The following is a 15,203-nucleotide window of genomic DNA, read 5'->3' on the forward strand; positions in this document are numbered from 1 at the left end:
GATAGTGTCTATGACTATCTGCACAAGCAGAAAGGCGTTTTCAATGCTAAAAGAAACAAAGCCGAGGATGCATATAGCAAGCACAAAGACTTTTATCCCTCCTTTTAGTCTAATATGTTATTTGCAACATTATGTTCTGATTATACAAGTGATTCCACCACTAGCTACCCATATTTATCTTTAGATGCGGAATCCCTCTGCATACATACTTCATCATTCCTACTACAAAAATCAAAATAAAATTTCATCATGTGGGAATGGTACACATGAAGAGATTAAATGTGCAGAAACTACTTCTGAGAAAGACACCAAGGAGAGTCTTATACCATTATGAAAGCAAAACTTTACTTGTGATACAGTCAGAGTGTTATTGTCTTGTTTAAGATATTTGCTACGTTGATCTCTAGATTCACGAAATATCATGCTTGAAGTGCAGGCAAGAACAAAGGGTGATGAAGAAGGGGTTTGGGCTGGAGATATTGTGCATATGTACTAAAGATACGTTGAACAAAACTCTTGGAAGTATTCACCTATTTCCTCACAGAGGCTAAGAAAGGCAGTTTCAAGCAGTATATCATTGAAATAAGAGGTGAACATGTTTGCAGTGAGCTCATCTAATGTTCCTTTTTCTTATGTTCCTCATGGCATGGCTAGGATGGACTTTTAGGGCTAGGGCGTTACAGGTCACAACTACAAGCTTACTTTAGCAGTGGGCCTATGGGCTTTTGGAGGTGTTTCATAGGGTTTTGAGGAGTTTTTATGAGACCAATGACTTTCGCGTGGTATATTCCATCACTTGCACAATTTACCTTTTGTTTCGTGGCATTCTGACAACTTTCAAAAAACAAAGTTATTAATAGATTTGACTCAATTAATTACGCTTAAGGTGGCATTCCGGGAGGAAAACTTGGGCAAAACACCTTAGTGTAATAGCTTGTTGGAACCGAAATGAGAAGATGGGATGGTTAGAAGAGATTTTAAGTAACCTGAGGAGATATGGTGGCCAATTTACCCTTTTCCCACATTAAAAAGAATATTTTAATTAAAATAAAAGAGAGAAAGATGCTCCATGATTAAACTAATAATAATAATAATATTGGAGGTTCTAGAGGGGTCCATCAGATTTATAAAAGAGGAGGAGGAGACCATTAGGGGACATCTTGGATTTGACATTTCTCCTTGTGTGAGAGGTTAAGAACCCGGTTCTATACTTCAGCATTAGCCCCGGAAACCCGCGGGTGTGCTAGTGGGTGTTGGACGAAAACCCAATACTCTTCAGGGGAGTTCGCTCAGAAATCTTATGGTGCTTCAATGGAGTTTGGAGAGCGCAATTTTCCCGTCGCCGGTTTGCAACAATCTTCTCACCGAGCCATCTACATCGTTGTCAGAGCCGTTCATCTTCTTCTGGGTTTTGCTCCACTTACTTAGCAAACTCAGGTTCCACTATTCCTTCATGTTGATGTACTATTTTCAGTAGATTAATAAAACGGCTCAATAATTTTATCGACATCTATTTGAGTATTGTTTTCTAGTTGTGTGTCCATTTACGTTTATTTTGCTATTCAAGTTTATTTTTGGTATCCACTGTTCAAATTCCCATTTGAGACATTACAATGGTATGAGAGCTGGTGTTCATGCCAGCTTGAAGGTCTTAAATACAAATTGATTAAGGGTTTATCTGCTATAGTTTATTTTTCTATTAAATATATTTCAAGAAACTAAGGTTGCAACCATTTGGTGCAAAGGAAATTTTATAAAAGTGGACAACTATTACTTGGCCAAAATTATTTTTAATAAAGTTCAAATACCAACCAAACTGTCAATGATTTTTATCATATGGAAGTTCAAATACCAACCAAAGTGTCAATGATTTTTATCACAAGGTTGAAAGTGATGCCAAATTAATTTTAAATACTTGGCCGAATTTCTTCAAGTGGGTCGTGGCATCTTATTTCTGAGTGGGGCCGTGAAGATATTACAAGGGGCATGAGCAGGTTTTGGGCCAAACTATTGTAGAGAAGCCGTATTAAAAATAAACATTAATCTTATGGTCGGTTTACATTTTGCCGTCAGGCGTTGCTGCACGCACAAAATCACCAGTGTGAACACGGGCCAGGTGGAGTGGGAAGCGTTGGTCGACTTGTGCAACAAAGACGTGACGACATAGAGGCTAAATTGGAATGAATTTTGTGTGTGAGAAATGTCAATGAAATTTTGTGTGTGAGAAATGTCAATGAAGCAGTGCGATGACTAAGAAACGAGTTGGGTTCTCTTTTGTGAGTCGAGTTCCTCAACATGCTGAGGTGTTTCACTGAAGACGTCAGCATTTTTTTTTCTTTCCAGGGCTGCGAAACCTTGGAAGAAGCCCCGCATCCTGCTTAATTTAATTCAAGGAGCGGTTGGTACATACCTCAGACATTTACAACATAATCGTGTCATGAGATTGGAACCCGGGTGGTGGAGAAGTTATCATTAAACCCTCTCAACCCCCAGGGATATCTTCGGCCCATTTGTTGCTACAACAACATTTTGATGAAGATACAACAGGTGACTGAGCTATGGGTTAACTCCAACTTTACACACGGGTAAAGCAGTTTTTCAGGTGATTCATGCTGATAAAAAACGTTGCTTAGAATTCCTGAGGTGATAGGCCCTGACCGTCCAGCTACTATTGACCCTGTATCTGCTTTGGAGCAGTCTCACAATGTGCAGGCTTCATTGTTTTTGAAGGTTCACTCGACAATTCCCAGGAGTTTAATATCGTTACCGAGTTCCTAATTTGCAGAAATCAATTTCTGAAGGTGAATCTTGTATTGGCTGGAAAGGTGCACCAGTTAAATAAGAATACGCACTTCAGAACTGGAAGGGAATTCGACTGTGACGAGAGCTGTAACTATTCTCTGTAGCTGGGTGTTAATTCTTTTCCCTCTGGCACGCATTCTGAATCTGATTTATTGTCCAACCACTGGTGCGTGGAGCTAATTGGAGGAGGCACGGGTTTATAGTTGGCTGGATACCCTGGTTCGGGGCTCAAATTGACCCCTGTAGCTTCTTATTGAATTCAAATCAGGTTCTTGTTGCTAATACAGTTATTTATTAATTTGCATGGCTGTAGTATGTCTCATGAGTTTCCAGATTCGATCTTTGAAATACATATATGCATATCACTGAATAATATCAGTCTTTTTTTATCACTACTTATATAAATGTTAAGTAGTCTCTCTGGAATGCATATATGGGCTCTTTTCTGCTAGCAGTGTATGGCTTAAAAATGAAAACAACACCTACAGCCGTGTATGCATGAACGGTTTGGCAAAGGTCTTCCCTGAAAAACACCTTAAATCTCAGACAAATTTTAGTTGTCATCACTGGACAAAACTATGGACAGGTTCATTAAACAACTGAACAAATTAAGACAATTAAATCATCCCAGCAGTGCAAAGGTTGGTTCCTTGAACCACCATGCTTCTTTTGACCAGCCAAACACAAGACAAAATAGTAGACCTTTCTCCAGAGAAGTTCATAATATGCTCCAGCAAAGGCATCCGAGAGACTTGCAAAAGGAAAAAGAGGTGGGGAATTGGTTTTTTGCACTTGGGTTAGACTTGAAGACTGGAAGATCAGAGGGTGACCCTCTCACATTGGAAGAGCTGGAATGCTATCTTTCCAAGGTGGAGCAATCTGATTGGAGTTTAAATTGGGCTCTGGAACCAGCTATGCTTGCATTGGTACAAGCCAAATTCTTGGAGCATCCAGGAGAAAAAGCCAAGCTTATCATTGCATCCTGTTTCAGCAATATTTTGAGGATAGTAGCACCCTTTCCTCCCTATAATGATGACATCATGAAGAGGGTCTTTCAATTGATTGTAGAATGCTATTCAGGACTGCATGACACCCAGAGCTCAAACTTTGATAGAAGGCTTGTAATCCTAGACACCATGGCCAAAATCAGATCTTACGTAGTCATGCTTGATCTAGAACAGGATGATCTGATCCTTCAGATGTGCCAATTCTTCTTCACCAACATCAGAGAGCATCACCCTGAGGAGGTAAAAGCCAACATGCAAGATATCTTATCTTCATTTTTAGTTGAGAGTGACTTCATTCGCAAGCAACTGCAGACCAAATTGTTAGTCATTTGGAGGAAGACACAACTTGTCTCGCCAGCTGCTTATGAGCTAGCCAAAAAGGTGGTTGAGCAAGGCATGAGGTTCTTCAGAAAGCAGCTAACCCAGGAGTTGCGGAGGATTTGTGGTGACCAACCATGTAGCATGAATGAACTGATAAGAAAAGGTCTTTGCTTCACCTGCAAGAAGCCTTGGGGACTTGATCACTCATGCTTAGGTGATACAACAGAGATGACTGAGGTAGATCAGGAGGAGCCTCCTGACTTTCCAGATGATGGTTCTTCTTTAGTTGATTCCATGGGTTCTAACGAGGACACCTCTGAGGAGCATGAGCAGTTGTATGGAGTGATTGGCAACAACCTAGATACATATCCTTGTGAGCAGTTAGTAGACCCCATAGGAGACATTCAGGGAGATGGGTCACCCGTGATGATTCAGCATGAGCAACATATAGTGGAACATGTGTTAGAAGAGTATGATATGCACGATGGGCATGATAGGCTGTTTTTGGATAATCAACTAGTGGTTCATATTGAACCCATGATGGAGGAGGATGAGGAGCAGACAGATGTATAGACACCTAGCAGGGTGGTAGTATTTGTAGAAACTTGTCCTCAGGAGGTGTTGGAGGTTGACAGGGTAGTTTTGCAAGAGGCTAGTAGACGACATGAGCACGGAGTTCCTAACTAGAGGAGGGAGGAGCTGTTGGAGATGTTGGTGAATCCATCTTTGGGCCTACCCATTGATACGATGCAGATAGGTGCAGTGGCAGTTGGTAGAGATGCAGTATTTCCAGCCCACAACCCTCTCCAGGATTACATAGATAGGGCTTGTAGCACATCTTGCCCATTTTTGCCTACTATAGAGAGTGGGGCAAGTTTCCTTAGACAGATCTTGTTGATGGACTGGACAGAGCAGCATGAGTCGAGCATGGACCGAAGAAAACATAGTAGACTTGTTCCATACATAGGTGTCCTTGCATTCAATTCTCTTCACGAGATAGATTAGTGGGAGATCATGAGTTGGTATCCTATTGATGGAGTATCACTCTTAGTTCGAGGCACAATACAACAGGAGCCCTTAGATGAGAGGGTTATTGCATGTTCTAGTGGGCAGTGGCCTGTGGACCAATAGTTCATCAATATTTCAGTAGCACTAGCCCAACAACAGCAAAGTAGGGTTGACCTCGGTCTATGCCATAGGTTGGATTGGAGAGAGGGAATGAGTTGGTACGTAGTCGATGGGGTGACATTCACAGTTGAAGCTATAACACAACAGGAGCCATGAAGCATTGATGCTTGGTGGCATTGGGATCTAGGAGGGTTTATTGATGACAGGTTCAGTCAGGGATTGGTTTGGAATTCGGGCATTGAGGGATTCGTTCTTGGTGGGTCAACATAGAGTCATAGCCTCACCTAGCAGTTTGTATGGGATCCGGGCATTGAGTCTCAGCTACGTTGGGCCATCAGACTGGTCCACAGGTTTGGATTGCTTGCGGGCAAACAATCTTGGGGTGGGAGGACTTGTAATGTTCCTTTTTCTGGTGTTCCTCATGGCATGGTTAGGATGGACTTTCAGGGTTGGGGTAGACAAGTCATAGGTGCAGGTTTACTTCATTAGTGGGCCCATGGGCTTCTGGAGGTGTCTCATGGGGTTTTGAGGAGTTTTTATGAGGTCCGATGGCATTTGCTTGGTATATTCCATCATCTGCACAATTTGCGTTTCGTTCCGTGGCATTCTGACAACTTAAAATAAAACAGAGTTATTAATGGGCCTGACTCAATTAATTACGCTTAAGATGGCATTTCGAGAGGAAAACTTGGAAGAACACCTTAGTGTAATAGATCATTGGAACCAGAATGAGAAGATCTACAGGACGAGATGGTTAGAAGAGATTTTCAATGACTTGAGGAGATATGGTGGCCAATTTACCCTTGTCCCACATTAAAAATAATATTTTAATTAAAATAAAAGAGGGAAAAGTGCTCCATGATTAAAATAATAATAATAATATTGGAGGTTCTAGAGGGGCCCATCAGATTTATAAAAGAGGAGGAGGAGGCCATTAGGTGACATCTTGGATTTGACATTTCTTCTTGTGTGAGAGGTTGAGAACCCGGTTCTCTACTTTAGTAGTAGCCCCATGACGGAAACCCTAAGGTGTGCAAGTGGGTGTTGGACGAAAACCCAATACTCTTGAGGAGGTTTCACTCACAAATCTCACATTGCTTCAGTGGAGATTGGAGAGAGTAGTTTTGCCATATCTGGTTTGCAACAATCTTCTCATCGAGCCATCTACATCGTTGTCAGAGCTATTCATCAGTTGGGTCAGAGATTTTTTGGGTTTTGCTCCTCTTGCTTAGCAGGCTCAGGTTCCACTATTCCTTCATGTTGATGTAGTCTTTTCAGTGGATTAATAAAATGGCTCAGTGATTTTATCAACTTCTATTTGCGTATTGTTTGCTGGTTGTGTGTCCATTTACATTTATTTTGCTGTTCAAGTTTATTTCTGGTATCTACTATTCAAATTCCCATTTGGGACATTACAACTTTGTTAATTTTAGGATAACAATTGTATGTTCTATGCTTAGAGCAATTTTACTTCAATTTTGATGCAGGAGCATTCAGCTCAACAATATCATTGTATCTTAGTAGACATAGGGGGTCTTGTGTTTTCAAGGAAGTTAGTTTCCTATTTTTTGAATTAATGTAATTATTAATGTTTTGGGTGATTTTAATGAGAGAAGCTAGAATAGGGATTTAATTAAGTATAGTGAGGCATATTAGTAAATATTCTCGAATATAGGAGAACATGAGAGAATCATGATAGTTGAGAGATTTGAGAATTAATTGTAAATCTTAGATTAGGAGCTAATTCATGATTTTGTGGATTAGAGAGGATCCTTAGAGATAAGGAAGACATTTTAGGATTTTGTTGAGAAGGTTATGGATCTAAACCAAGAATTGGTTGTAGAATCTTTTTATATAAATGTAAACCTAAAAGGCATAGTCAGGGGTTGGTTAGCTAGTTAGCTAGAAGTTAGAGTGTGAAGAGTTTGATTGTAAGCCTACGGGTAGATTGTGAAACAGAGGCCACTGATATTGGAAATCAGGCCTGAGAGAAGAAACTGTGTAAATACCTGTCTATTAATACAAACAACTCGATTTTGAGTTCATGTGTGTGTGTTGAGTAATTGAGATATTGATTGTGTATGATCTTGAGTTATTCTGCGTAACATAGGTTACAGGTGCAGAACCAGAGGCGAAATACAGAGAAGAGTAACAGAGTGGTGTTATGGCTTTGTACACATCGATAGTACAGGAGGAAGCCTTTAATGTATCAGTGAAGGTGAAGGAAGCCTAAAGGCATGAGCGAAGCTAAGCTCAGGAGGAAGTCGTGATGCAGAAGAGCGAAATACCAGAACCCTGAAGAAAGCCGAAACCGTAGAAGAACATTAAAGGAACGACATAAAAGAAAAGTCAAGAGAAGGACGAAGGAGTGAGGTACCGATGCACAGGAGTCGTTGGATCTGAAGATCAATGAACGAGGCTGAAGGTGATGGGCGACCAAGATTAAGTCGTGCTACATAAATAAAAGAAATGAACGACAGAGATTAAATCTAAGTACTCGCGGAAGGAGAAAGGCGGGAATCGATATGGACCGTCGGATCGATAGATCTGGTAGATCGACGGTGATTAGTAACCGCAACGGGGGTAGAAAGTACAGGATGCCTTGATCGCAGTTGAAGGCCCGCAGTTGTTCTTAGCCGTCGATTGCAAATTCAGACGCTTATGTCACAGTCAACTACAGCATTAGCCCTGTAATTAACCCGCATGCTTGTTGAAGACCCGCAGACTGTCGGATCAAATGATTAGATCAAGCGTGCCTTGATCAATCGGTGGAGGATGGCGATCGGATTGTTTTGGTGATCGGGACAAGTGATGACCGTTAGATCTGGAGAGAGAAGATCAACGGTGGAGAGTGAAAGTCAATGTGGGACGGAAGTGTTGTTCATTTGGCGAATTGTTGTTCAATCGACGAAGTGCTGTTCAATCGGCGAAGTGCTGTTCAATTACAGATTGTTGTTCAATCCCGAGCGCTATTCAATTACAGATTGTTGTTCAATCCTGAGTGTTGTTCAATTACGGATTGCTGTTCAATCCTGAGTGCTGTTCAATTACGGATTGCTGTTCAATCCCGAGTGCTGTTCAGTTGCTGTTCAATTGACGAATTGGAAAGGAGCGGACCCGAGAAGGTTATAGGCGCGGTTTCATTTTATTTGAAGTCCGGTTGTGTTATCGCATATCGCATGCGAGAGGCGATGAAGTCACATGATGGTGTGATGCGATATTGCGACAACCGTTGATCTGGTGGACGAAATCAACGGTGGAAAGGGCAATCACATATTGCAAGACGGGAGTTCTGAATGCACATTCTATTGAGTCCTTTGAACTCCGCGATTGCGATAAAGGAGGAGCTGGCACGTAGAGTGGGGTTTGGTTAACATGCGCGGTTATAGAATTAACCAAAGTTATCATAAAGGATGAAGGGTCGAGTTATAGGGTTCCACAACAAAGGATTACCAAAGGGTCAGATTGGAGTTAGTTATTAACTCGTTCTGCATGAGACCAATTAAGGGGCCTTGAACCTTAAGTAATGAAGGTTTGACCAGGCAGGTCATTGAAATTCCTGGGACAGACGAGATTATGCATTTTATATGCATACTGTGGGTATTGCAGGTTTTTCCTACGTCATTTTGGTATCAGAGCAGAATTGTGATTGAAACATTTGATATTAAAGCACAAAGAAATTCTGTGTGAAAATTTCTTTGAAAAGAATTTAGAACAGGGTTATGTTTTGAAGGTGTGTATACAGGTGAATGGTGATGAAAGCAGGCAAGAGGAGATCAGATTCTAATCTAACAAACAGTAAGCACACAGAGATAAAGTATAACAGAATATTGGGAGAATTGCAGATGCAAGGGAACAGAGGACAATCCATTCAAAGTGCAGGTGAATGGTAGAACAAGATCGTGCAGAAGTCTTGAAGGTGAGATGGTATGTTTTTATTTTAATTTGATTTGAAGATTGGAGAGTGTGTGGTCTTTATATTGATACACAGGTAACAACAAAAGAAGGTGAGAAGATTGCAGCAACCTAGAGCAAGGAGTGCTCAATTGGTTCCAGAGGAAAGAACCAGAGAAATGCTAAAAGACTGAGCTCAGAGGAGAGAAGCTTAGTGAAGCATATGTAGCAAGAAGGAGACTTGTTACTGCGGAGGTATTGTTGCAACTCACAAGAAGACCATTAGGGCAATTCCACAGAGGATGTGGGTAGAATTGCTAAGTAATGAAGGAAACTGATAAGACTTTCTAAGTGAAAGAAGAAGTGGTCAGAACCAAGTATTTCATTGTGATTGAAATAGAAGAGGACAATTGTGTTCTTAGAAGATGCAGATGAGTTGAAGCCTAGAACGGGCAGAGAGAAGTGCTCAAAAGAGGTTCCAGAAATAGAGAACCAAGGGCTTGCCAAAAGACCAAGTACCGAGGAAAGCTTGGTGAGGTAAGAGGCAGCAGGGAGGACTTGTTGTTGCAGAGGCTTTAATGCAGCTCATAGTGAGTGAGTGAGGAACTCATAGAAATGGAGGAGAAAATGACTATCGATAGTCATAGTAGAGGTTTTGAGGAAGACCATAGCAGAAGAAAAGTGAAGAACGAGGATGCCAAGACAAATGGCAAGAGAATGAGTAAAGAGGAATTTGACAAGGAAATTGCAGAGATGAAAGAACAACTCGATGCATTAAGGAGGATATTGGAGGAAAACCAGAGACTAGGTTGGGTATTGAAGAAAAAGCCAGTAAAGTGGCATAAGCTACAGAGAAGGATACAACAGAGGCAAGTAAAGTGGCTGATGGGAAAACTCAGAGAAGCAGAGTCAGAAATGGAAGTTTCCATTTGTAAACCAAAACAGGGTGAAATTTTGGGTGAAAATGAAGAATGGAGATTAGTGAACTATTGGGATAGTTCAGAGCAGCGTATTGAAGTGTTGCCAGAGGAAGAAGAGACATTGAGGTCTTATGTTTTTAATTATAATGATTGTTTTGTGAGTGCAGGTTTTGCAGAGGATTGGCAACCTTATGAAGCTGTAATGAAACTTGATAAAAATTACCAGAGTTCAGAGGAGAACTTGGATCAGCATACTGATGTATTGACAGAGGATGAAGAGTACTTTTCAGAGGATAAGTATTCTAGAGCAGAGTATGATGAAGAATGCCTCTTGAATGAGGAAAATATTGAATTGTTGCAACAAAAAGAAATTATTGATGAATTGATATTTGGGACTGTTACAAAACAAGGACAATTCCTTGTGGAAGAAGGAGATGAAGATCAGTCTGAAAAGTTGGTATGTGAAACGTTAGTTGAATACATTTTTCAAACTGGCAATTGTTGTGTGAATACAGGGATTATAAGTGTTGAACAGGAACTTATTTCTGTGGAGATGAATGAGACAGAATTGTCTATGGAAGGCAGTCCGATTGAATTGTTGGGCAATAGTGACTGTGTAAAAGATGAAGCTGGAAATGAAGAGCATTGTGATAAGACACTTGCTAAATGTAAGGAGGAAATTGAATTGCTGGAGAAGTTGCTAGGAGGAAATGGCAATAGAAAAGAGGTGGTTACAGCAGTACTTAACAGTAGCAGAGGGTCTTTAAAAGACATAGAGATAGAAGAGTGTTTTGGTTCACAAACCAATAGTTTGTTTGCAGGAACAATGCATAGAATGAATGAGTGTGATGCTGTGATCAAAGAAATTGAACAGAAGTTAATTAGAGATGAAATGGAAGTTCAGAAGCAACAAGAGGGTAAGGATGTAAGGGTGGCCGTAAGGAACCAGCAACTACAAAGTGAAGGTAACCAACAGAAGATTAAAGGCAAATTTAAAGAAGAGACTATGTTAGCTGAAAACATAGTAAAGGATCATCATTCCATCATGATGATAGGCACAATGGAGATAACCAGGGAAGCTGTTGAGGCAGTCAATAAAGAAGAAGGACTAAACTCTCATCAAAGGATCAATGAATGGGAGACAGAATTGGAGCAATTGGAGAAATGGCTGAAAGCACCAGTAGGGAAGAAAGAACCTGATGAAGATTGGAAAGGATATGCAAGAGAGGATGAGGGAAGAGTCCAACAAAGAAGTGAGTTGGACATAGAAATTGAACTGATGATAGATTTGATGGGAAAAGAGTCTCAAAGAAAGAAAACAAAGCAGCAATAAGAAAAAGACAACAGCTGACCATGAGAGCATAGCTAGTGGGGAAATGCAGCATAAAGTGTGGAGACCTGGAGAACAACAACAAACAACAGCAGCAACCAAGGACAGACTACAGAACAAAGTATGGGATCCAGGAGGACACAGATCAGAAGCACATGATCAAGAGATCATGATTATTTTCAACCTTGAGAGTCTGATGCAGGAGAATTCAGCTCAACAATATCATTGTATCTTAGTAGACATAGGGGGTCTTGTGTTTTCAAGGAAGTTAGTTTCCTATGTTTTGAATTAATGTAATTATTAATGTTTTGGGTGATTTTAATGAGAGAAGCTTGAATAGGGATTTAATTAAGTATAGTGAGGCATATTAGTAAATATTCTCAAATGTAGGAGAACATGAGAGAATTAGGATAGTTGAGAGATTTGAGAATTAATTGTAAATCTTAGATTAGGAGCTAATTCATGATTTTGTGGATTAGAGAGGATCCTTAGAGATAAGGAAGATAATTTAGGATTTTGTTGAGAAGGTTATGGATCTAAACCAGGAATTGGTTGTAGAATCCTTTTGTATAAATGTAAGCCTAAAAGGCATAGTCAGGGGTTGGTTAGCTAGTTAGTTAGGAGTTAGAGTGTGAAGAGTTTGATTGTAAGCCTACAGGCAGATTGTGAAACAGAGGCCACTGATATTGGAAATTAGGCCTGAGAGAAGAAACTGTGTAAATACCTATTTATTAATGCAAACAACTCGATTTTGAGTTCATGTGTGTGTGTTGAGTAATTGAGATATTGATTGTGTATGATCTTGAGTTATTCTGTGTAACATAGGTTACAGGTGCAAAACCAGAGGCGAAATACAGAGAAGAGTAACAGAGTGGTGTTACGGCTTTGTACACATCGACAGTACAGGAGGAAGCCTTTAATGTATCAGTGAAGGTGAAGGAAGCCTAAAGGCGCGAGCGGAGCTAAGCTCAGGAGGAAGTCGTGATGCAGAAGAGCAAAATACCAGAACCCTAAAGAAAGCCGAAACCGCAGAAGAACATTGAAGGAACGACATAAAAGCAAAGTCAAGAGAAGGACGAAGGAGTGAGGTATCAATGCACAAGAGTCGTTGGATCTGAAGATCAACGAACGAGGCTGAAGGTGATGGGCGACCAAGATTAAGTCGTGCCACATAAATAAAACAAATGAACTGTGGAGATTAAATCTAAGTACTTGCGGAAGGAGAAAGGCGGGAATTGATCTAGACCGTCGGATCGATAGATTTGGTAGATCGACAGTGATTAGTAATCGCAGTGGGGGTAGAAAGTACGGGATGCCTTGATCGCGGTTGAAGGCCCGCAGTTGTTCTTAGTCGTCGATCGCAAATTCAGACGCTTACGTCATAGTCAACTACGACATTAGACCTATAATTAACCCTCATGCTTGTTGAAGATCCGCAGACCGTCGGATCGAATGATTATATCAAGCGCGCCTTGATCAATCGGTGGAGGATGGCGATCGGATTGTTTTGGTGATCGGGACAAGTGATGACCGTTAGATCTAGAGAGAGAAGATCAACGGTGGCGAGTGAAAGTCAACGTGGGACAGAACTGCTGTTTAATTGGCGAATTGCTGTTAAATCGACAAAGTTCTGTTCAATTGGCGAATTGTTGTTCAATCGGCGAAGTGCTGTTGAATTACGGATTGTTGTTCAATCCCGAGCGCTGTTCAATTACGGATTGTTGTTCAATTCCGAGTGGTGTTCAATTACGGATTGCTGTTCAATCCCGAGTGCTGTTCAATTATGGATTGTTGTTCAGTAGCTGTTCAATTGACGAATTGGAAAGGACCGGACCTGAGAAGGTTATAGGCGCGGTTTCATTCTATTTGAAGTCCAGTTGTGTTATTGCATATCGCATGCGAGAGGCGATGAAGTCACATGATGGTGTGATGTGATATTGCGACAACTGTTGATCTGGTGGATGAAATCAACGGCGGAAAGGGAAATCACATATCGCAAGACGGGAGTTCTAAATGCACATTCTATTGAGTCCTTTGAACTCCTCAATTGCGATAAAGGAGGCGCTGGCATGTAGAGTGGGGTTTGGTTAACATGCGCAGTTATAGAATTAACCAAAGTTATCATAAAGGATGAAGGGTCGAGTTATAGGGTTCCACAACAAAGGATTACCAAAGGGTCAGATTGGAGTTAGTTATTAACTCGTTCCACATGAGACCAATTAAGGGACCTTGAACCTTAAGTAATGAAGGTTTGACCAGGTAGGTCATTGAAATTCCTGGGACAGACAAGATTATGCATTTTATATGCATACTGTGGGTATCGCAAGTTTTTCCCACGTCAAATTTCTTTATTAGTCAATATAAATATCCAGTTGAGCAATCACATCAACATGATAGTAAAATGCAGATAGAACATAAACAATAACAGTGGAAGACTAGCTAAGACGAGAGGACACAAGATATGGCACTAGCCAGGGACAAACCCCAATGTGGGGAAACCCTTGATCAATTCTTCTTATAATTCTTCAAAATTTCAGTTGAGAGAGAAAGTATGATGTATAATATTCACTTGTCCAATTATAGTGAAAATCTGATCAGTCAAAGTACAAAAACAAAAATCCCTAACCAGAAAGTCAACACTGGTCAACAGGGTAAATTGCTTCCTCAATTAAACTCAGTAAAACCCAATCAACTTCGGCCTCCAACAACAAGTCTAATCAGCGCAAAACAGTCTGAAAAAGTCCCGTCAAAACTGGTCAACAAAAGTCAACGCTGCAATCAGCCCTAGTACAGTCAACGCTGGTCAAACAGGAGGTCAGATTGCCTTGGTTTTTGTGCCCAGAATTGCAGCCTGCTAAGACATAATTCCTCCACCCAAAACTGCACCAAAACAGGTCAACACTGGTCAAAATAATCTTTGAAATTTTCGGTCAAATCTGGTCAACGCATGGAACATAAAACCCTTCCTTTCGCACGTGTGGAGAGCAACTTTTGATTTTCGTACCCAATCAAAGTAGGAGAGAGAAGATGAGTGAGTGAAGTGTGTCCAAATGAGGAGGAGACATCATGTATTTATAGGCAAATGTTGAGGATGAATAGACGTGACTGTTGGGCTTCTGAGCCTACATGAGTTTGCTGGCCAACTTTGACAATTTGTCCATAATCAAAATAAATTCATAATTTCATTTGTACATGTCAGAATGTGATGATATTTAGATCAATCCTACACCTCTCGAAGTGAGGAATCCAATAGAAATATGAGCTACCTCATATGAGCTATCCAATGTGAAGTTTGGCCCTAGTTGCCAAATTTAACAAGCTCAAATATGAATTTGGAGTTGTTGATTTGTGGTAGCATCGGATGTGCTCTAGCCATGGAAATTGGTGGAGAGGCTAAGGCACATAAGATCTCCAAGACCCATAAATGGTTTGGGGAAATTCCACCCGGTTGGAGAGATATTAAAATAATTAATATTTTTAATGGGGTACCTAAGTCTAAATTTAGGAAAATTAAAATATTGATGGGTATTAATATAAAACTGGGTGAGAATGTTTTAAATGACTTAGATGAAGCCAAATCTAATCTTAGCCGTTGATTAGAGACTTAATCTCGGTCGTTGGAGACTCAACAAGAAAAGTATAAGAGGAGGCTTGAGGGTCAGTTGGAGATACACCAAGATTGATCAGTCAGTTCGATTTTCTGGAGCGGGGCTTGCTGAGAAAATTCGAACAAGTGATTTGTTGCAGCGAGGGGCAGTGAGTACATAGCAGAGAGGCAGGGATAGTGCTAGAGGGTCAGCG

The 15,203-nt window shown here is 40.7% G+C and overlaps 1 protein-coding gene across 2 annotated transcripts in view; it reads left to right on the plus strand.

Moving 5' to 3' along the window:
* Positions 1 to 2,060: 2,060 nt before the first annotated feature.
* LOC149228483 (uncharacterized) overlaps positions 2,061 to 15,203 on the plus strand; it is an 85,262-nt gene continuing 72,119 nt past the window's right edge. Inside the window, exon 1 of one of the 2 annotated variants that reach the window (XM_089378227.1) lies at positions 2,061 to 3,021. The gene's annotated coding sequence lies outside the window, so the exon portion shown is untranslated. Of the gene's footprint in view, positions 3,071 to 15,203 lie in introns of both variants that reach the window. The other variant, XM_089378226.1, reaches the window with a different exon arrangement.

This window comes from Pinus tabuliformis, chromosome J (genome assembly GCF_031772625.1).
Source record: "Pinus tabuliformis cultivar Carrire ecotype Pingquan chromosome J, CPIR1, whole genome shotgun sequence".
Taxonomy (NCBI): domain Eukaryota; kingdom Viridiplantae; phylum Streptophyta; class Pinopsida; order Pinales; family Pinaceae; genus Pinus; species Pinus tabuliformis.